General features: G+C 36.7%; 1 long non-coding RNA gene across 1 annotated transcript; it reads left to right on the top strand.

The window, feature by feature from the left end:
• The first annotated feature begins 393 nt into the window (after nt 1-393).
• LOC105679957 (uncharacterized) lies at nt 394-12,927 on the top strand. Its single transcript, XR_001101917.2, has 3 exons — nt 394-815; nt 905-1,247; nt 1,544-12,927. It is a non-coding gene; the product is annotated as an uncharacterized lncRNA (long non-coding RNA).
• Nucleotides 12,928-25,068: the final 12,141 nt, after the last annotated feature.

The following is a 25,068-nucleotide window of genomic DNA, read 5'->3' as shown; positions in this document are numbered from 1 at the left end:
GTGTATTACGAAAGAATATATACTGGAATATCGCGTGAGACTCAAACGTTTTCTAGTCGCATATTTCAACGAGCTATGATGGCCGGCGATGATTGATAATGTTTGATATAAAAATTCATAGATACTCATAAACATAGATAGATACATGAAAATTATGGTCTATAAAAAATGCAGAGAAATTGCATGTAAAATTACAAAAGGTTGAGCTACAAAGAACAAACTATTTCTTAATATTGCAATGTAAGATTTGTTTTTTATAACTACATCTGTTCTTTTTCTCTTTCTCTCTCATTGTTTAATATATATAGTTTTTAGTTTGAATTACACATTGGAATATCGCGATGAGAATCAAACATTTGCTAAACGTCTTTCAACAATATATGACAACCCATAAATATTTCATTTGATATCATTGATAAAAAATTAGTTTTGGTTAGTTTTTTTAGCAAGTCCGTGTGGCGCGAAACGGCCGTTAAACGGTCGTTATTATCGACGATGCGTGCGCCTCTCTTTTTGCCGCCATCAGTGATGCCAGTCGTCTCACGTAGGAGCCGCGTCTACATCTTGGCATCACTGGTGGCCCGCCATTTTACTGATTCTACGCGTATCGGTATGCAAGGTGCGAATGTCGAAGATTAATCGTGTATTTTATCCGTATTAAAAATGCATAACAAGCGCGAATTTCTTGTCGGGAGTGCCGATCAAAGTGACGGGCGATCACCGAAACGTATTATTTACCAAGAATGTCCGCGATTAACATGTGTTTCGTTTGTCATAACCAGCGTGATATCCAATGCGTACCCGACATAAATCTGGTAAGTATAGATATCAATATCGTAAACATGCAAAAGTGGTCTTTAACGTTACTCAATAGAACTCTAACTCTATTTCCTTAACATTACAGATTGTCGGAATTCAATCGCGCAAACCATTGTTGAGATACCATTGTTGTTTATGTATCCCTACTTAACGACCGTCATATGACCGCCAGTTCGTCTTACTAGTTCTGAATGTTACATCAGCATGTTTACGCGATACGATAGAACGTGTTTCGTCTTTGTTTACGTTTCATGTATTGTAGTATAGCAAATTCGTGCGTAAATCCGACAAGGTGAAAGTAAAGTGCGTGTTAGTGGCAACAAATACGAGTTTTCGTGTCATTTCGTCGATGAAGCTCATCGCCGATGGAACGGAACGGTCTGTGATGGAATCTACAGCAGCTGAAGCCGACTTCAATGTTCTAGTTGGTGAGCGCAATTGTTTATTTATTATTTAATTATCTACATAATTATGATAATACACTCACATTCAATTAATATTTATATGTACTAAAATATTTATTAAGATATATAAAAATATTTATTAAAACATTTGAAAAACACTTATTAAACACACTTATAACACTTGTTATTTTTAATAATTATTTACACAAATTGCATTTAATTATGTTTTAGTTAAAGTTGAAATAAATAATACATAAGAGTCAATATTCATGAAATGTAAGATAACTTATAATAATTAAAATATATTTTACTTTTTTCAGGTACAGCTGAATTACAGGAATTTTACAGGTACAGCTGAATTACAGGAATTTTACAGGTACAGCCGTATTTAGCTAGGGTACAACGATCGGTGAGTGAATTAATTTTTTATACTTGCATGGTTACACAGGTGTCATTTGCTGTTTATTTGTTCACCAATATTTAATATGCAACTGCTATAAATAACACTTTGACAATAATATTCTTGTCTGCGATTTATGTTTTTACAAAAAATACTGAAATATGAAATTACATTCTCTATTTTAACACTAAAAAAGTTCAAATTTTATCCAGATTATATAAGTGCAATTTATTTAATTGTAAAGTTACAAAATTTTGAAAATATGAGTTATACAAATATATATGAAACAAAAATTCATAAAGACATAAGTTAGAAAGATATTGAGTTTAGAAACTAAGATTTTAAAGATATAAAATTTGAGAATATGATATTTAATATAATTTTAATATACATAAATATATTTTTTCTTTAAAATTTAATCATTTATATATAATTATATATAATTGTTTAATATTTTTAAAATAACAAGTTGTCAAAATATGGTTGGAATATATAGTTGGTTGATGATGAAAAAGCTGTAATTATTGATACAATTACTTATCTAGCAATTGGTATAATCGATCTATTTTTATGAAACTCGTTTTGACAAATGATTCTTTTCTTTCGCATCATAAAATTCGAGGGCCTTTCAAATACGATACCGCGCAACAAGATCTCACGAGGTATCTCGATAAATCCCCTTCGCTGGACAAATAACGACAAGGCTCATTACTATAAACACGTCTCGCGCGCGGGCTCTGCGTGTGGCGCGTCGGGTTGCCACGCTCTCTCTGCGGCCATTTATTTTTATATCCGCGTGTGTCTCCCCTGTTCGTTATTATATTATCCGGCGCGTCCGTCCCAATCGCACGTCGCACGTCGCCCGGCACATTTTTGCGTTCCCACACGCGGACGAATATGAAGAATGCAACGAGAGCAACTGGAGAGCCGCTCGCCCGTCGCGAAAAGACGTCGCGCTGGCAGGTCAATAATTTGCACATATAGGACTCTTTAATATATTTTCGGCTTGTTGATTATCTTTGATGTGAAATCTCTCAAGCTATAGTTAATTTCAGGTATTTTTTTTACATTTATCAATTTGCGTTGTATCGCAATTGACGTTCAGCAACGTGAAATAATAATTGTATCTTGCCATATTTATTCAACAAAAATATTTATATTTTTTTATTAATAATTTTACCGATATTCAAAGAAGAAATTACCGCAGTTAGTAGAATAATTGCTACAAATGGTCCCTATTCTTTTTTGTTGATACGAGTGATTTCCGCTTTTTTTACACTCTAAATCTCTATTTGAATCAGAAACGCGACGTCATATTTCTATCGTTGTTTATGCGGTAGGTAGGTAGTGTAAACTGAAGCCCTGGCACCGCTCTGACGTCGGTACGATGTGTCTGCGGGGCGGCCGATAATCGATACGTCAATTAATTTTTGAAAGAAGGTTCTACTACTTTAAATGGTCAGACGGATTATAGAGGGGCCGATCGTGTACACCTGGCGGTTTCCTCCTTTCTCCAAACTCATGTTTTTTACCTACTATTATTATCGCGACCATGTTACAGCACATAATAAGATATGCAATCGAATAAATTATAATTATCTATACGTACAAAAACAAAAGTATATATCTAAGAAAATATAATGGATACTGTGCAAACGTAAAATATTATTCTAACACGAACATATGTCTTGAATAAATGAAAATTGATCACTATTATTATTATCCAAATACAATATTATAATTTATTTCAAATAAGTATTGTATTATTACAACGGATTCTACGTAAATAATATATAGAATTGCTGAGTGAGAATTCAAGCTAATTAAGCTGCAATGTGAATATGAAAACAAGTTTATGAGTTATTTGCGTAAAATTATATGTATCTATCGCATAAAATGCAAGAGTTGTTTTCATTTCTTATACATTTAAAGTTATTTGTGATCAAACTTAAATGTCGGAACACATTTTCAGATTTTTTATCCATCTTTTGCCTGCCGTGGCCCAATAATATAACAAAGACAAATGCGAACGCGATAATGTGAAACAGATGCGCGGCTATTTCTGCCGCTGCGCAATACAAAAAAAAAGTGTGGAACGATATCTCGGATCTGCTGAATTTTAATTAGTGCGTTTGCATCTGCTAAACAATTATCTCCGACCGCGCTACGTGCGCGTCTTCTTATCGGGACCCTTTCTTCGTTTCGCGCTCTAAACGTGCCCCTCAGCGCGCGCGCCTGAAGAGAAAAGAGTGCCCGCTCGATCAAGGGCCCGCGCGTCTCATGTAATTTTCATCGAGTGGGTGGATACCCATTATTTCGCATTACAGGGTCCTTACGAGAGGTAAGATCGTGCCGGTCGGGCGGCGCGGCGCGGCGCGCATTAACGGCGCGAGGACTCGCGCGATCCTACTACGTATAATTTTGCGCGAACTGCGAAACTGTGGACGCGCAATCGATAGAATTCTTTCTTGCTCTTCTCCAGACAATTTCTCTGCTTAGATTTAGTTAAAAAAAAAAAAAAAAACTTTCAATGTTTTTAAATAACTAATATAATCCGTGTCAAATACAAATTGAAACAAACGTTTTTGAACGAGCACGCGAAGGAATTATTTAATATAAGAAATAGGTGAGATAAGTTTGTAACTCTCTCTAGTGAGATTCATTCTTAGATGCGATGTCATATTTAACAAGACCTTGTAATTTATGAATCAACTTCTTGTGCTAAATCGTTCAATTGTTAATTAAAGAAAAGTTAAGTTTAAATTGTTAAATTTAGAAAGATCGATCTTAAATCGGAATACATTAGACGGCATCCGTTAAGATCTATCGATTGGTTGTGCAAAAAAAATAGGGTCCGTTTACGTTAAATATTTTCTCGAAAAGAAATCGCATGTTTCGCGCGGGAAGGATTTTAACGCAATAATACTATCGCCGTTGTAACGCGGTCTTTTTATTTCTTAATATCGGATCATTAGCGTCAAGCATTAGCGGACGGTTCCGAGTACGAGTTAACGATAACAGATTGTACGGCAGGGCGCGATGTTTGCGAGCATTATTGACGCCACTTGTACATCGTTACCGGTGTACGTGACGTATCGGCGAAGTATCAGAGAGGTCTGCACCATCCACCATATCATTATGACGCCTCGCAGGCAGAACTATCGATCGCGATCGATGATATTAATAGTCGCTAACTACAGTCCACCGAGCCGCCCGCTCGCAAGTTCTACAGCATGTTTCAGCATAAGGCGCTTCTCAAGCCCGCGCGCGAGCGGTTTCTTTTTTTTTTTTTTTTCCCTTTCACTATTCGTCATGCTAACTGTTGGTCGCAGCTATAAGTTATAAATGAGCGATAACTGAAAATTGCTCGGGCAATTACAAAGGCTATAACGGAGAGTTGCAATAGGAAAAAATATAGTATACCGATATTTTGTAGCCACCGTACGGAAGTGACTCTTTCCACGGTGAAGCATGCAGAGACCGCGCGCGAGACGTGTTTATAGTAATGAGCCTTGTCGTTATTTGTCCAGCGAAGGGGATTTATCGAGATACCTGGTGAGATCTTGTTGCTCGATCTTCTTCCCTCTCGACGTCTGCTTATTTTCTCCGACGTTTCTCTGTTCGTCCTCCTCGTCCCCGCGATAGGTTGTTAACCCTCTCGTGTCTGTATAGAAAAAAAAACGAAGATTGATTTTCTTGACGACGCGAAAGAAACATTTGTGCGGGATATCGCGCGACACCTTTTGCTTTGAATGACTTCAATGGTCGATCTGGAGCTAAATATTTTCTTTGATGAAAATATCGCATTAATAATTAATAAAATATTAATATTTCAATTAATTGAGAAAAATTATGACGTGTGAAATAATGGACATGCACAGATGGTAATTGTAAGTCATTAATAAAGACGCGAAGCATTGTACAAAGTAGGAATTAATGCGAAAATGAGAAATAAAATAAATTTCCCGTTTCCATTAACGGCTGGTTATAATATTTTAATTATTCGTGATTATATCCGGATATAATATGTAATCTTATCGCGTAATAACAGGGTAATTACGCGTGCATAATCGTGTTTTAATTTTATCAGCATGATGTTTTTGCAACAAACAAGAGGGAGCTTAAATTGGAAAATGCAAATTATTCGTCACGCCGCTTTTTACTCAAATTACAATGTGTTTGTTTGCTCGAATTACAATCTGGTCGTTTACGACACTTTTCACCATTTATTGACTTTTCCCTTATTTGGCGGTAAAAGTTAATTAATGCAATTTTACAAAACGATCACTTTTAATGGTTTAAATATTTATGAGAAGTGGAACGCGTTACGGACGCGATACTCGCCGGAAGATATTCGCCGGTTCACCTCCTTATTGAAACTGCGGTTGCCAGCCACGATGGCGACTGCCAGACGGAGAAATGTCAAGGAGCGTTAGCGCGCGCGATAGCCGTTCGGCATCGATCTTTCATCGTTTTATTTTCATTCGGATCGTTTATTATGCAGAAATAAATTAATTCGCCGAATCGTTTTGAGTAGAGTAAGGTAGTAATAAAATTTAATTAAAAGAACATTCACCTACTTTAAAGCTTTTTATATCACAGAAATGTGTGGATGTAAATCTTTTATATAAGAAGATATCTTCCACGGCGTATTCTATTGCTTCAATGCCGACCAGTGTGCAGTGCGTTTACGGGATATCGCGCCTTATTCGCGAACAAGGTGCACGTCAACGTGACTAAAGAGGCCTCGTTACCATAATCGTCCAGGCTGGAGGTGTATTCTTAAATCTGGCAAGCCAACACCTAAACACGGTCATCATCGCTTCGCGGTGTAATAAGATCACATCGCGCCGGGCCCAAACGGGCCTTCCCTCGTGACCCTTCGTGGCCCATGATACGCGCCAGGTCGATTCAGTCGGAATGACTTTCGTCGAGTACCGTTCTGAACAAAAATTGTCGTGAAACGTGATATCATTAATGTTTCTTTTTTTCTTGCGTTTAAATACATTGTGACTTTATTCAGAATTATTTAATGTCCGATTAATTATATAGAACGATACGTCTAAATCTTTTGCTTCTCCAACGAAAATAGATTTAATTCTTAATTTAATAATATTAAATTTGTACATTTAGACTTCAGATTTTAATATAGATACTTAAATATTTATCAAGTTATCTTGAATTTTAAATATATATCCGAAGATTTTAATTGGAATTAAGCGAATTTAATTAAATATTTAATTCAATATAAAAATATATAAGAATATAAATAAGATTTTTTATGAAACGAGAAAATTTATGGATTTATCCACAAAATAATTTAAAGTGGCACAGTCTGAAAAATTGTCCCACTTGAAAATACGCGAACTGTTACTGAAAATGTAAGACTCGTGAATTTTATCGCGCTCTTGAAAATTTAGTTTTTTGAGGGGAAAATATATCGCCCCGACTGAATCAACCTGGTGCTGTTTAAGAGCGACGCGATGAACGAGCGAGATGATTACCAACGGTTTAAAGATGATCCGCCGATCGAGAGACGCCTACTCGGATACCTGCAGTTTGCGCTGCGCGTTTATTAAGGTTATCCCTCCATCGGATCACTGTAATACGCTCGTGTAATGTGTGACAATTCGGATGATTTGCATCCCTGGATGCGGAAGACATAAAGCCATCAAGCGACCTGCAATCTCGCCGCGCCGGAGCGAAGGTGTACCGTTCTATTAAGCGTCTTTGCGAAAACTGCGAGGCGCACGTGTGCTGCACGGATCAAATTACTAGCGGGTATTCCTTTTTTTTTTTGCCTTTACTCTCGTTGCACGAGTTTCTTTTTTAATTTCATACGCGCGTCCATTCGTGGAGGGGAAAAAATTGATTCGCGAACGGGTAGACGGAAGACCCGAGGGGGCACACTATTGGCTTCGCGAAAACGATGGGGCTCGTATAATAATGATCGGGCACGGAACGCCCGGAGTTACGTGCGTAATTGTAAATTACCCATTCGCTCTTCTCCCGGGATAAATAGTTTGTTTCGTGCGTCAAAATAACATTTTGTAAGAATAACAACTTTTCGACGAGCAGAGGAGGAGGAAAGAATGTTGAATTTTTAAATGCGCGACGATACGCAGTTTGGATTCACATATTATCGCGCAAAATTCAAGACGCAAATGTCACGGAATCTCATTAAGGATTAAAAATCTAACAAATATCTTTTTATTCTCCTGCCGTGCACAATTTTGATTCGATAATAGGAGAACAATATCTTGTTCTCATATTATTGCCACGTTGCACACAGAAAAATATCATTCTATTGCTAAGAAAAGTAATTACTCGGCTTACTTTTCTTTTTTTAAGTAACAATTATCTTTAATAAAGAATATTTTCTTGATAATAGTCTTAAAATATACTCATCACAAATTTTTGATAAACTCATTATCATATACTCAAAAGAAGTAATTAGTTTTTGGTGAAGAATATTATAAAATTGTATCGAAGAAAAGATTTGGTTAATTTAATAAGCAAATAGAATTCTTTTTTTAATTTAATATTCTTGATTGAAGTATTAAACTTACTGGGATCAAAATATATTTTGAATAAATTTGATGCTTATGATAAACTTACGATAGATTTGCGGATATATGAACTTATAAAATACTTGAAACAAGTAATATTTACTTAAATACAGTATGTATTTTTCTGTGTGTGGAATCGACAACATTGTACGCATGGGTTGAAATTGCTTTCCAGATTCTTACGCATAGTTAGAATCATATATTGTTTCACATTTTTAATTGAATCTTGTGCAAAAGCGTAATTTGCCAAGCGGGAAAGGTGGCATCGTGGGATTTCTCACGAATTGTCGAGGCATAACTGGTCATTGTATCGGCGGAGGAGGTGTTCGAAGTTACAGGTACGCGCAGACGCGTTAATGGCCGCGAGAAAGAGAGAAAGAGAAAGATACCTCGATGTCATTTCTTGTTTGCGATATGTTGTTGCCGGCGTGAGATATATCGAGCCTAATGACAGGCCGCTACGCGCCGCCATGCGGTATCTTCACGCCCCACAAGAGAGCGTCCGTTTCTCTTTTTTTTTTTTTTCTACTTCCCATCCGCGAAATTTTCTTTTCCGATGCGCGCCACCCGAATTATTGCTTTGCCTTTGAAAAAAAGCAATATAATTGTTTTGAATTTGCATATCATTTCATGTAATAATCTAATATTTCACACCGGTCGTGAAGCGTAATTTATTCAACGATCTGAAGAGATCTTTCGTCGTGATTAATTTATCTTTACGCATTGCAATAATATGAGCAATGATATAACTTCGATTCTAGCAATATTGGTAAATTTTATATATTATCTTGTAGAAGAGCATCTCGTAGGAGAAAAAAATGAGAGGGAACTGCTTGTAACAAAGTAATGCTTATAGCGACGGCGAACATAAATTGAGGGTACTTTCTGCTCATGTCGACGCACCTCCGGCGTGCTAAACAGCGCTCGTTTATATTCCCTGTCGCTGCTTCGAAGAGTCAACGCTAAATGGATGTTCTTGTAATGAACGAGGATCGATTGGATTGTGTTCAGGGTCGGATCGAGCTGTTTGACGCCTTGGACAGAATATGCAATATTAAACGTAAGAGTCGTAAAAGTCGCGCTTCGTCGTAAGAGTCGTAAAGCAAAACCATGTCGCAGTGCGGGTTCGACTATTGCTTACATTAGATGTCGGATCCTATTAGAGAGGATCGGTTTAATTGGTTTCTCAGAATAAAGAACAAAATCGGTAGACGGTAAGTGAATTCCAACACCGCAAAAAATTATTTTACCTTTATATAAAAAAATTCACTGTTAATTTTGTTTCTTAATCTACGAGTAATTTGAATTCATCGAATCAACCAAATATCGTGATTTAATATACACGAAATTTATTACTTTCGGTGCAGCTCTCAATTTAAAACAAAATCTAGATGCTCTTTTTTTCTATTTGGATCAAATTTATCGAAGAGGCGAAAATGAGAGTCTACGAGATCAGCGCGATCGAAATGCGAATCGCAAATCGAGAAAGCGGGATTCAAGCGATCGTATACCTATCTCGAGTGGAGGAGGCGGTGGGTTTCCTCGTGCGCGAACACGACGGCATTTTCCGAGGGTGGCTGCTTTATTATCGACGCGCGGCCTTAAATCTCCGGGTTCCGGAGCCCCACACCCGCCGTAGACCCCGTGGTGCCCCTCTCGTCGTGGCCCTCCCTCCCGGCCTCGAGCAGTCGAGTTGTTGCCGGCCATAATACATTATGCCTACCTAAGGCTGTTAGTGGCCGACTCGTGCTGGCGCGCGTTAAGTTATTAGAGAATCAATTACTCCTTCGCTATTGTTTATGACGGGCCCCGAGGGCCTGAGACGCGCCCCTCGCTCGTTCTCTTCGCCTGTCCCCTCTCTTGCCACTTACCTCCTCCGACGTGATACTTTGCCGGCTTGGTATTCATATCGTACTCTCCCCTTCCATTGAAGGGCGTATTTTTTTCGCCCGCTGCCGATGCGCGCACTGTCGTTATTACGGTAATATAATTAATACGGTGTCCGATTAAATATTCATTAATGCGCGTAACGTGCGCGCGCGCGCGCAGTTTTGACATTGTACACTTAAAAAACTGTTTGACTTTCAACACTTTTAACAGATTACGCTCGGAGTTGTTTTATATTCGGTCTCGCGTAAAGATACACGTCTTGCGCTGCGCGTAAACTTGGCGCAAGATATTACCATGTCTCTTGATACGTAATTATACGCGAACACATGAAAAAACTAATGTGATTCCGCTCGCCGCCTTGGAAGATTCTCTCTTTACAAATTTCGACATCTTTCGAAATGCGTATGTGTTATCGTCCATTAGATTTGAATTTAGTTAACAAGCGGGAATTAAATTATTTATCAATTTCCGATTATTGTTCAGTTATAATTATTGGCTTTTTAGATCGATCGCGCATGAATGTTTCATGGCTCCTAACTATCCACGAAACATGATCGATGGCCGGTTAGCACTCCACTCTCGTCGACCCTCGCGAGCGCCTCGCACCACGAGGCGTATATCCACACACATCGCGAACGCGTGCGGGTGTGCGCTGCGCCCGCACCAGACGTAGTTCATAAATACGCGGCCATTTGGCAGTAAATCTTGGTAGCCACCAGAGAGAACGGTGGTCTCTCTCGTCCCCGTCGGTTCTGCACGGCGCTCCTCGTTGTTAATTACCGTGTTTTAACACCTAGGCCCCACACCACCCGCCCGCCCCGAGCTCTTCGTCCTCCTTGCCCCTCTCTGCTCCTGGTTACTCTCGTGATATCCTCGCCAGGGCCGTCCGTAAGCTCGAGCCTCGTTGCGGAATCCTACGGCCGTCTGGAGTTTCCAACGTAAGATTTTGCACGGAAATGTTTATATTAATGTTTTTATAACAATACAAGTTTGTTCGAACTAAAAGCGGTTTAGCTCTTTTTGCTCCTTTTTTTTATACATACTTTTATTTTACACGGAGTTTTGTATTATTATTGATTCGGCATTCGATAAAATTTGGGATATAACTAATGTTCTTTAGCGCTGATTAAATATTTCTTTGACAAAAATATGCATATTAATGTATATGTCTAATTTGTAGAAAGATTTACTAATTAAATGAAAACGAATACTTTCAAGTTCTGTATTTATTTGTTTAGGGAAATGGCAGGAAAGACGAAAAAAATATTCCTGAGAAATTATTTTCTTTCATGCGAGATATTGCAGATAAAAAGTTGCACGAACATGAGAGATAGAAACGAATCGAATGGAAAGAGGGAGGGAAATTCACTCAATTATTCGCAGAATAGTAATTAAACTTAGTCGTAACTCGTCTGACGTTTTCGGTAATCGATATTCCCTCGTTAAAAGTATCCAACCTTTGCTACTCGACATTAGCGATCATTATACTTGTTTCACTAATGCAATTTATGTAAGAATTTATGCATGGCTATCCGTCTGATTTAATGCCTCCCTCTTATCTTTCATTCCTGTGCTATCTAATCCGGCTACAAAATTTCGATATCTTGACTTCTTGCCAATAAAGTTATTCTATATTTCTATTAAATAAATCACGTGTTTAACTATAAACTTTTTATTCAGGTCTGTAGTTCATCTAATTCAGACTTTAATGGATAATTATCTGATTTAGATGTACACGCGCTGAAACCTGTTTTAACACGTTCATATCCATTTATATAAATTCCATGTAAAATATTACATCTCTGTTAACGAGATTACATCATAGATTAAATTTCTATGTGACATTTACCGCTTTATTTTCTTGTCTGTCAACTATCATATTATTGAAAATGAGAAGGAAACAAAGATCTGTAATATCATCATCGAAGCGGAACGAAAAAGGAAAGAGATACCTCATTAAGGACTCGAACCAAAGTTTCGCAAGATTAATGACAAATTTTCAGATTTCCTAAAACGTAGCTTTTGATGTCGTATACATAGCTTCGTGTTATTTGTGTGTCTGCATATAGGCAACGTAGCAATATCGCGTTGCGTATCTACACATTTAACTGTTTCGCGTATTCATTAGCGCGGCTCTTTGTCACTAAATATTTCCGTCGGCGTACTGTACGGCTGTATGAGTGCCGCATTGATCTCTCCGAACGATCGATCGATCGCAAGAAGCGCGTTCGCCGGCCCTGCGCGGGTGGAATCTCTCATACCAGAAGCGACCGCGCCCAATGGCAGCTCCAGTTTCAATATTTTTTTTGTTTTTTTTTTAATTTTATTTTTTTTCCCCTCGAAGCCGACTCACCGGACCACCGTACATTTGGCAGATATCATTACCATCGGTTCCCCGTAAATTCCTGTAGGTTTTGCGACGGCAGGATCGAAATATCCTGTCGAAGACTTTTTTCAGTTGTGTACAAGTCGCCGGCCGATTGTTTGCAAGCAGTTGCCCCACAGCCGATAGTCGATGTATTTTGTTTTCCAACGAGAATGGAAAATAAAATAATGTGTAACGTTTGCGCATGAACGCGTTTAGAAATACATTCCGGATCAATCTTTTTTGTTTCTAAAATATATTAACACCTTGTAAAAAAAATAATAACGATATAGAATTAGTGATAGGCTCCAAAATTAACAATAATCAGAAATAAGAGGCGAAAAGAGCCTAATAACGATAATAATAGGTAAGAATATGGAGAAAGTAATAGCGAATAAAGAACATAATATTTATTTTAACATCGTTGTTCAATCCTCAATTTGAGTGTGTAATTCTCAATTGGGAGATGTGTACATACAGTTTTCTAATAAAATATATCTTATTGTACAAAAAGTAACATTCACGTTAATGTATCTCTCTCGTTAGAATTGTGTTAATCGAACGTTTTCCTCCACGATCCAGCGACAAAGTACATGAATAACAGTTACAAGATGTAGGTTAAGCGAAAGTGTAGTAAGAAATAGATGCGCACAAAGAATCGCTCAACCGTTGCATGTACTTTTTTGTTACAAATGCAATGAACTTAAAACACCTGTTTAGCGGCATATTCGTGTCCCTTATGTCATTTTTCGGCTAAAAATTATTATTTAGTTCTAAATGTACGCTTGTTAATATATATTTTTCTTATCTCCTTGACAGTAAAAATATATAAAACTACAAATTCTATCAGCATTTTCGCTCAACGTCGTGAAATATGAAACTGGTTGCAAAAAAAAAAACACAAAATTGCCACGAAATATCGCCGGCCAACTGTATCCGCATTGTACTCCAACTATTCGCAATTAAAATCCGCAAACTGTTTGCGAGCAATGTCTGTAGGCCATGTATCGCATATTCTACATAAAGAAATATTGAGACTGATTACGATAAATCATTACTCTTAAACGAATATACATTATTGAATTATTAAGTAAATGAACATTATTAAACAAATAGCGCGATATGCGAGATTATCAATTTCGCGCGTGTACCTTGATAATAGAAACTCTCCGTCCGATTGCGCTGGGGCTCGCAGATTTTTAAGAGCACTCGCGAAAATTTATAGCGCGGAATATATTTCAGTTCGCGCAACACAATCCTCGGCAGGGTTTCGAATATATTAGGAGTCGCACGTTGGCGGGTGCATGCGCCGCATTCGCCATGCCGCCGCCACGCTCGACAGATAATAACAAAGTGTCTCGTATCTCTCTAATTGCGAACGGGAGGGCGTAGTGCTATAGCGAGACTTCCCTCTTCGTGGTTCCGCCTTACGCCGGATAAGAGATAAGCATCGATGAAGGTGCGAGATGCTATAAGTCTGCCGCGGCCACCTCGGTCAGTCTCGTGCATCCAAACTACATTCGCAGTTCGAAATGTCCGTTCAATTTGTGCTACTCCGTGCGAGATCCGTTTTTGCGCGATTAAATTTTTGAAGGATTGTTCCACCGGGTTGCCCGTTGTGATTCAAAATATAATTAAAATAATAAGCAAAATATTTTTTAAAATTTTGAAAATTTGTGGAAATTAACAACAGAAAGAAGTATCTGAGACGACTGAAGAGACGTATCTGTTTTACCTTCTATTTTTCGTAAAATTCGTTTTTTTGGCTGCGTGGCTTGAAAAATTCTTTCAAATCGACCATCCGTAGTGTATTAGCATATGTACTTTACAGAAAAGGACTTTTTATTCTACACAGCCAAAAAAAAGTTAAGTGTATTTGAAAAAAATAGGTAAAACAGACCACTTTAAGATCCCCTTAAAGATGCAAGCATGCAAAACTAAAAAAATAATAATTAAGGACAAGAGTGAAACTGCACTTCTATCGGAACTCTCTTGTCGACCTTTAAAGAAATATCTCAATTTTCTTGAAAAACAACAAGCTGATAGAGCTGGAGCTAGTTATAATTGCTCAAATTTTCTTTTATTATAACATTACATACGTTTCGGCCTAAAGGACGTGGCCATCTTTAGTGTAACAAATTAAAAAATCGTCGTTAGTCGTACAATGTTGACAAGATAGTCAGAATAATTTAGGTAACGCATCCTTTTTTTGACATGGATAGTACATTTTTTTCATAAATTTATGAGAAGCCATGGATCATCTATCTTAGGAGATCCGATAGAAATAAGTATCAAGTAAATAAAATAACATGCGTCGACGGCAGTGAGCCAGGCTTGACTTGTATCTCAATTTTGTTTTAAATGAATCCCCAATCTTCACGATTTAAAGATCCTAAAAAAAGCAACATATTAAGTCTTTTTGGTGTTAACCGATTTCTAATCTCTGATTTGATAATACTTGCTTTTGAGAAAATGCGCTCAGAAAAAACAGATGTACCAATAATTGCCAAATATCTTATTGCTATATTAAATAGCACAGGATAAACATGTTTTAAAGTTTGCTAATATTTTAATGGATCATTATGTCTTGAAATCACTGGTTGACTCAAATCACCTATTGTAGATTCAGTCTTATAACTAGTAAATCTAGTAAAAAATTTCGTAACATCGAGAAAAAAAATTATTATTAATCGAACATAAATACATTGGATAAATCGATTGGAATAATCGATTTCTTAATTAAAAAAAGCATTGAGGTTCGATTAATCAAGTGATTTTTGCCCATCCCTATTGCTGACCCTATTTCCATAAACTTCTGGAAGGTTTCCTGTTTTCGTAAAATTGCCACCGCTATCAAGTAAAACTTTCGCACTTGAGGATGCTTGTCACCGAAGCACTTCCATCTTGTGAGCATGTTCGCGAAGTGACAAACGTCAAACCGTATGAGGCACGGGGGAACTTTGTTTCTGTCAGCATTATCGGTTAAAAGGTTAAAGCAAATCTCTAAGTACTGTTCGAGACTGAATACTTGACCGAATACCTGAGCTACTGCTCTGAGAAGCGCTTTATCAAAATCGGTGACGCATTCTTTGGGCACACGAATCACGAACGGTTTCGCATGAACGATTTTCAAAAACACTCGTAGCCACATAAGAATGTCATCAGTGTTCTGCGCAGAAGACAACATTTGGGCGATAGGTACAGTCTTATCATCTATTTGTGTCACGATTTGATATAAGTATATGTGCTGGCACAGGTCGCCATTTGGCAGTTTCAACTTTTTGACTAAAGAAACCTGTACCATCGATATATACCGTCTCATGGTAATGGTCGTATATTGCTTCCTGTTCCTTAGACCAGTACATGACAATAAACAGATCAAGACCAATTCTTTTTATCGCGCTGTCATATTTTGCGCTGTACATCATTAGATGGAGGCTTTCAAATATATTATTGGAACGGATATCCAGAAGCTTATCCCGTCGCTCTTGCTTTGCTTTGCGGTGTACTTTACTGCTGTACAGATGAGGCGGTTTCTTTTCGCCTAAGTGTATCATCAGCTTGTCTGCCTTTGCACGGCGCCATTGGCAAGGCAGTCTGTTACCTTCAACCATATGCTTGGCGGTAGTAATGCGTGTTTCACCTTTGAGCAGCCATTTTTTAACGTGCTTTACGACTGAATCAAAGCCCTGAATAGTACATTCCATTAATATGCTTACGTTCGGTTGGGGTTTGTTAGCAATACGCCCTAGAAATTCACACGTACATTCGGGACGTTTTCCGGAGATTGTTGTAAAAATACCGGTCTCTGAAATTTTCGCATTACGGAAAGATATAGCACATGGTATTTTTGTTTCCGCCCAAATTTTTTCATACAATATGCTTGTTCACGAATGTTTTCTTAGGTAATATGTATCCCGGGTTTTTCCATCCTGGAATTCGTATGTTACTAATTCTGGTTGGATTTTCGGTCACAAATCAGTGACATCAATGGTAAATTCAATGATACCAGCCGTGCTATTATTTGCCGTTGAGTCCAGCGTTTTCGAGTTCGCGGACGTATCAGTAATGGCGATACCAAGAGCCGTCATCAATTGGTCGTAAATATATTTTTGACTGAGAATTATAGTATAAATGTTTTTTGCCGTCATGGTTGGATATTCGGTCATTAATGCTTTCGGCAAATCTTTAAAGTCTGACGAACTCGGTGGAAGAACTTTGCCATTTTTGTCCAAGACATTAGCACCGTTAGGCGGCTCCAGTAACTGCCACAATCTCGATGTATTAGGCTTTACATTCATCGTTTCGATTCGAGAACGAGGAATAACTTAGATTCGAACACCAAAGTGAAGGCCCGTATTTCGGAATAATAAAGAAGGTTGTAAGTGTTCTGAATGCTACGCGGGTTTTTGTGCCCCATTATTGATTCGCGGGGCCGAGCGGTAAACCATTTCGCGGTGGTCAAAGACAAGGGCGCGTGATGGGTCCTTTAGGTTAGAAGGACGTAGCTCTCCGCCAAAGTATGCTCTCCGCCAATGTAATTCGAATTGACTTTGGAGCCTCTGCAACGATTGCAAATAGGATTTTTTATTTTGTAGCATTGATGTACTGCTTCTTGCAATCCTCTTATACCTTGTTTGTACAATGGTATTCACATTTAATACAGGAATTATATTTTTTCCTTGGAGTCCACAATTGTTGCAATCATATGTATATTCTAATGATGGCATATCATGCATTAATTTAGATATCAAAGAGGACACATTCATGGCACAATCTATAACATTGTCCTTTGAAGAGTCAATACGATTCTTTCAGCTCTTTCACGATATACTTTCTGTGTAATTCCTCCCATGCTTATGTTTATTTATTTATTTATTTATTTTATTTAATCCTTGCCTTGCGGCTTAGGATGGCTTCCGGTACATCATACATTCTTTCTTTAGTACAAAAATATAAATTATAATATAATACCAAACAAAACATCTTGGCTCCTCTCTTACAGCTTTCTGCCAGTTTTCTACTTACAAACATTATTTAAACTTAAATCCTAAAATCCTAAATCTTAAATCTTAAATCTACCTCTGGACTAAATCTGAATCTAATTTTGCTGTTGAATTCTATCCTCCATTCTAAGGATTTATAATCTAAACTCTCGCAGATCAACTCAACTTTTACCATGTTTATGTTTCTAATCAATGTTAAAATTGAATTACAAGATTGCTCTACATATTTGTTGTATTCGGACTATTCGCTATAGCCGCCAATAATACATTGTGCAATCGCATCGAAGGGACATGTGTGTTTAACCATCATATGTTTATTTCCGACTCTAACTGGAGGCAAAGCATTACCTCCTGAAGACAAGCACTACCTCACGAATTAAAACATTGGAAGTCGTCCTCTAATGCAACCGTTCTTACATACAAGACTGTGACAAAGTCAAACTTTATAATTCAACGTATGAATTATATAATATTTCTTATTTATCTTTTCTCTTATCTTGCTTTAATAGAAAGATTTTATTTATCTCTTCTCTTATCTTGATTTAATACAAAGATTTAAGTTTTCTTATTAAAAATTTATCAATCACTATCGGTCGTGTCGCGCACCGTCGTCAACATCGTATATTTCGAGAAGCCTCGTGAATTTCCGGTTGTATCTCGATATAATATCTCTCTTTCTTCTCTCTTTTCTCTCTTTGTCTTCGCCTCTCATTTCCTCCGTAGTCCGTGAAGGAGTGCGCGAGTGGCGAGAGAAACAGAAAAGAAACACGCTACACCCTATAAATACGAGCGGGTAATTGATTCAGTAATAACTAACTCAAGCGAGTCCTTCCTCCTCCATCGCCGACCTTTCTCACCCTCCTCCACCTCCGCGCATAAATATGTATGCAGGCAATAATATAAGCAGAGGCGCGTTGTTGGTGTTTCAGAAGAGATGGCTTTCAGGACCCCGAGGTGTAGTATACGTCACGTTCTTTTCCTCGCGCGCGTCAGGACGCTGGCGCCGCACGTTCTCACGATAACGTATTTGCTTAATCTATTATCCACCGTTGTACGAAATCGTTGATAGGTCTTTTTAACACGTCTTGCCGTGTCTATCTACTTTTACATCTTTAACGTCGAATATTCTTCTCAAAGTGGGTCTGAAATCGATCTACAATTTCTATTTTACACCAATTTTATTATTTGTCCTTTCTGTTTAACATTTAGGCTAATTATATAAGCTTCAGCTACTCGCTCACGGCATCTGAATTAATTTCACGGAATTGCTTAGTGACGATTACTTTCTTTTTCTTTGAGCAGATCTCGAAAATAATTTTTAACACATTTTGCGATGTCTAAAAATCGTGGTTTTTTGATCGGATTGAGAAATAATTAAGTCGGAACACCGCGGAAACACCGTCGAGGGTTAAGCGCGCGACCCAGATCCATCGCGAACCTGTCGCGTATCCGTTCACACCGCGACCCTCGTACGCGAGGACGTGCGACGTTGTTAATGCGTGCACGGAAGTTTTCCGTAACTGATACCTGGCTCTGTTCTCTGGTTACCGTGCGGAGCGCAGCGGTACCGCGGCGCAGGATACCATGAACGTCTCGTTCGTCCCGCTCGAACGTGCAATTTCGAGAGATGACGACGTCTCCTCTTCCGCCCGTCTCTGTTCCCGATATCCACCGTCTAGGTTCGATGATTTCTGCGTTTCGCTCTCTGGAAATTTCTCGATTCTGTCCTTCAGAGATACATCGCTGTAGAGTTTTTCATTTGTTCGATCGTACTGTGGCAATAATATCGATCGAAATTTATTATAATTTTGTACTTTTATTATTGAAATATTTCAAAATAGCTGCACATGTCTCGGATTCGAGTCGGCACGAGCTTATAGCACAGAAACAATTATAACAGATAAAGTCTGTTCTTAAAGTAAACAAAAAGATATAAAACTCGCTATGTTACATAGTGTGTTTTTTTTTTTGCTTAGTATAAAAAGTCATCTATAATAGTTATAGAAAAGGCCATATTAACTACTAATCTGTATATGCAGCCACAAATGAGAAAAAATTGCAAACGATTCTATTGCGACGGATTAATGGCTCTCAACGGGATGACCGGCAATAACAGCAGAATAGCGGGTAAAAAGAAGGACCACTCCTCCTTCTCGCGCGTCGAATAAGTAGGTAGCCAGCTATTTACGACTATTGCCTCCTGCCCACCTCGTTTCATTACCGATGCATTGCCGGATGCCAACGGCGTTACCGGTCCCCCAAAGTCACGCGATCATAATGCCACCGACTCATAAATGCGCGCCGCGACGCCACCGGGAAAATTGGATTTTAGATTACGAATTGTTCTGCGGGAAGAATTGACGAATCTCTCTCGTGTATTCCTCGGCATACAATCTAGCGTGACCCAATTCTTCGGTTTTACCAAATTGCACTAAGTAATTCGAATATGCAAGGCATTCATAGGCGCTTAAAAAAGGTATATTGAACTATCTGAGACAAATGATCAGAATATAATAAATTAATAACGATTATTAGAACGGTTTGACTCATAAAAATTAATATAATAAAACAAAGGAGGATCAAGAGTCTGGTATTTTATGATACTTTTTATTTTTTGCATTTTGTTTTGCTTACTTATTTTCCAAAATTCTCTGATTTTTGTCTGGTGGCAGATATTGCATTTCCGCTTTGGTGGAAATGCTTCTATTTTAAAATAAATTATTCAAAACAAGCTACAGAGCCAGAGCTAGTTGTACATGCTTAGTTTATTAACTTATTATAACATTTGATAAAGTCTATACGTTTTGACCATTAGGATGTGGTCATCTTCAGTAGTTATTCGTTAAAAATATTATTACAATTAACGTATAAAACAATTGTTTAACAAAGTCATCTCGGAACATATTACATTAAAAATCTTTATACAAATTTGTTACTTTTGAAACCGTCTAGTTGGAAAACATTTCATCAATGTCATGCCCAATTCAACAACAGAAATCCTCAATTATTAAGAGGAGAAAGATGTCATATTTAACATTTCTATTATACTCGATGTACTATTAAGAAATTGAGCCTTTGTGGTTGATTACCATTATTCTCAATGCATAACAATGCGTAAAAATTCATGTTGTGTAACCCCGTTTTCGTGTACTTAACTTAATTTTTTATAAAAAAAAAATTAAACAAAAAATTAAACTAAAACTATGTATCAAGCAGGGATCGGCATCATCGATATTTTCAGTAATAATTACAGCTTTGATTAACAATTACTTAGATAATCAGTAATCAAACTCGAAAATTATTTGATTACTCGATTAACCAATAATCAAACTCGAAAATTATTTGATTACTTTATCAATCAGTAATCAGAAAATAAAAATTTTGATTACTCGATTAATCGGTAATCAAACTCGAAAATTATTTGATTACTTTATCAATCGGTAATCAGAAAATAAAATTTTTGATTACTCGATTAATCGGTAATCAAATCAATCAATCAATCAAATAATTTTCGAGTTTGATTATTGGTTAATCGAGTAATCGGAAAATATTTTTCTGTGATAAATAATTAATTAAATAATTAAATAATATTAATTTATTATTACTTTTTTGCCGATCTCTGGTATCAAGTCAGTTTGCCTTGAGAGATATTTGGGAGTCCGTGTCGTCTGAGAGGACATGGCAAACTCCTTCTATTTTATTTATATGAATATTTTCCTTAATTGCGTTTCTTTAATGAATAACATCTCAGATTGATGCTTTATTACTTGATTACATTGCTTTTTACAATAATCAACATACTTTAGAGAGTAAAAGCTATTGCCAATTAATTGCAAAAACATCTCCCCCACATTACTATCGGAGTCAATTATTATTTGCTCCAATCTTTATTGTAAGCGATGACGTTTCCATGGGTAGCCATAAGAAATGGTTCTGCATTTATAGGTAATGTTTGAAAAGATATTTTACAATATCAAAAAATTCATTTTCTTTGATTGTAGTTATCTACAAAAAACAGATTTTAAAAGCTCTCTTATGCTTTTATTCTGTTAAAATTGTTTATTTACCATTTTCTTAAAAATTATTTCTTTAACTTTAATAGAGATATAAAAAATTAAAAAAAAGTTATTCTTATATCTGCTTAAAAATACATTCGGTTGAATCAACGGTCGAACAAAATCAATTTTGTTTTCTATGATAAACATTTATTAAATTGAAGAACATATTTCAGACTGTATTATATTATCTAATACTATTGTGTTTTGATGTGCGAGATACAATATGTACAAGGTGTGTGAAGAGAAATGGTTCTGCATTTATAGGTAATGTTTGAAAAGATATTTTACAATATCAAAAAATTCATTTTCTTTGATTGTAGTTATCTACAAAAAACAGATTTTAAAAGCTCTCTTATGCTTTTATTCTGTTAAAATTGTTTATTTACCATTTTCTTAAAAATTATTTTTTTAACTTTAATAGAGATATAAAAAATAAAAAAAAAGTTATTCTTATATCTGCTTAAAAATACATTCGGTTGAATCAACGGTCGAACAAAATCAATTTTGTTTTCTATGATAAACATTTATTAAATTGAAGAACATATTTCAGACTGTATTATATTATCTAATACTATTGTGTTTTGATGTGCGAGATACAATATGTACAAGGTGTGTGAAGAATATACCTCATTGTTTGGATCATGGAAGATCTAACGGGGAAGTTGGACAGCGTAAAAGGAAATTTGCGGCACGTGATCGTCGCGAGAAGCACGTGTCGGCGGCGATTTCGGTTTTAGATACCACCGATAGGGCTGAATAAAAGGGTGCGCGGCGAAGCCACGTGGTAGGGGCACCGACACGCGCTCAATCCGCTCATTTTAATGACCCCCTCATTATTGTGTCTCAACAAATTAGTCTTGTTATTCCCGCATTGAGTACACGATTCTCTCGCAAGAGTAATCTTTCAATCTAACATGTTGCTTTTGCGTTAACATTAATCTTGCGCTGCGCGTGAACTTGGCGTAAGACATTACCATGTGTCTCTTGATATTATGTTTAAATTAATAAAAAAACTGCAATTTCTAAATAAATGTGCAATATTTTTTAGAAATTGCAATTTCAGTATTACAGTCACGGACAAAATTGAGTGGACACTAATTTATTTTATATAAAAATATTGTAATTTAATCAATTTTCCTAATTAATTTTTTATTTTTCTACTTTATATTATAGTTTGCATTTGTCATCAATAAATTTGGCTAATACTTTTATAGAATCATGTGATTTATTTTAAATAAAGATTATTAAAAACTAAAATGAAACAAAACAATGTGGACAAAATTAAGTGGACACTTTCATATTTTTCATATTTCACGCTTTTTATGTTGCTTTAATATTTTGTATTTCTTCCTTTAGCTTTAAGGGGGGACGCCTACCTAGAGAAGTGAAAAATACATGCTTTTTCGGGAATTTTTTTTTAAATACTGAATAAATTTTTATTAATAAAAAGTAGATTATTATAAAATATACATTTTTGACATACTATAATAATTTTTTTATGACCAAATTATAAAAAGTAATTGAGATATTCATCGATGCCGTGGACGTCCTTTTTTAGAGGCGTTGTGCGGTGACCACTCTATCTCAAAGCAGGATTATCTGAAATCAAAAAATCGAAAATTTTTAGTTTATATATTAAATTATCTAGGTCTCTACGGGCCGCATTTTTTTGAAAAATTGATTTGAAACAAAATGGCGGCGGTGTTAAAGTTAAGGTATCGATTTTGACCAAAAAATTGCTCGTTTTTTTGTGTATAAAAAAAAAAGTAAGCAAAAAAAGGAAAAAGCCCTCGTAGTGACCTAGATTTTGATCTTTTAAATAAGCCTGTAAAATTTGAAATAAATCGATCGACTGATTTTTGAATTATGTTGGTCACCGGCTTTGAAAAAGTGATTTTGAGAAAACGCGTTTTAAAGTTTTGTGTCATGTTTACACCTAAATAAAAAATTAATTTTTTAACTTACATTGAATCATCTATTCCTGGTCCATATAACAATCTTTCTGCATCAGCTGCCATCTCCAAAACTTCAAGCTGGTCTTGCCTACGACCCTGTCTTGCTTCGTGCGTACTTGCTTGCGCGCGGACATTAGCTTTTTGTATTCGCTCCTCATCCTTCTTTGCCGCATACAAATGAATATTTGGGCCACAATTTACTCCCATGGCTTCAAAAATCTTTAATAATGAAGAAGTGCCTTTATTAAAGATGCAGGTTGCGATGTAGGCTGCTATTTCAACAATATTAGAGCCACTGTGATAAATTTTTGGACTTATCTTCCAAATGAGCTGGTTGAAGCTCTCATTATTATTTTGATTAAATCCACCAATGCATCTTTCTAATAAAGTATCATTGCTGAGGTTCTCATAAATAGGTTTTATTGCTGCCAACACATCTGCAGGAAGAGCTTTATAATCGTGCTTGAACGAATCAAGCTCGCCGCTCGCAGAAGCACGTTGCCAGCTACACCACGAGTCGGCTCCAGATGGGCACTTATTATGTCTCGGATTTTCATCGGTCGAACTATAATGGTCATACGTTGCCCAAATTGCTTTGTGCATTTTTAGGATAGAATCACAATGTCGACGAATAGCTAGTCCGTAGTACACCGTTAACTTGTCGATCATTTTCGTCGTAAGTTTTCCTTTGCCGCCGAGTCCTTTCGTTGTTTTCTTGCACGTGCGTACCTAACCTCTTGTAATCGCCTAGGAATACTATCTACTAAGTGTTCAATTTTATCCTTCGTTATACACTCCCATGATCGTTGTAAGCCATCGAAAAATGCGGCTTTATTCGATTTGTTAGTAATCGGTACTTCTTTGTCGAGTATGGCCCGTAAGTTCTCAATGGGGTTCAAGTCCGGACTTTGCGAAGGCCAATCTAAAACTTCTATTCCGGAATCTTTGAAAAATTTTATGGTTTTCTTGGATTTGTGTATGGGAGCGTTGTCTTGTTGGAAGACAAAATCATTAGCAATATCCATTTTTTTTACCGATTCTTCCAAATTTTCATTAATGATGTCGATATATTGCTCAGCGTTAATGATTCCATTGAGTAACACTAAATTTCCAACTTTGGATCAAGAGAAGCAGCCCCACATCATAATGGAACCTTTTCCATATTTTACAGTTTGCGAGATGAATTTTTGTTTGAGTGCTTCATTTGATTTTCTCCAAACTCTTTGTCTTTTTTTCTTGCCAAACAATTCAAATTTACTCTCATCACTCCACACAACTTTTCTCCAGAACGAAACAGGCATATTAATGTATTTTTTGGCAAAGTTTAAACATTTGCGCTTATTCAAGTCAGTAATGAATGGTTTTCGCAACGGTATGCGACTGTGCAAATTTGCATCTTTCAATCTACGAGACACCGTCTTTTCTGATACATTTAAATTCAGTCTCTCAATTATTTCACGACGTGTGACAGTTGGTTGAGGAAAAGTGTGACACTTTTTGAAATACGGTATTTCTTAGCAATGTTTCTATAACTGAGGCCTTCTTGACAATCGCAAATGATTAATTTTCGGATTTGTAACGAAATTTCTTTCCGGTTTTCCA

The sequence above is a fragment of the Linepithema humile genome, chromosome 2, assembly GCF_040581485.1.
Source record: "Linepithema humile isolate Giens D197 chromosome 2, Lhum_UNIL_v1.0, whole genome shotgun sequence".
Taxonomy (NCBI): Eukaryota; Metazoa; Arthropoda; class Insecta; order Hymenoptera; family Formicidae; genus Linepithema; species Linepithema humile.
The sequence above is the reverse complement of the archived record's forward strand: the minus strand, read 5'-3'. Positions and strand labels throughout refer to the sequence as shown.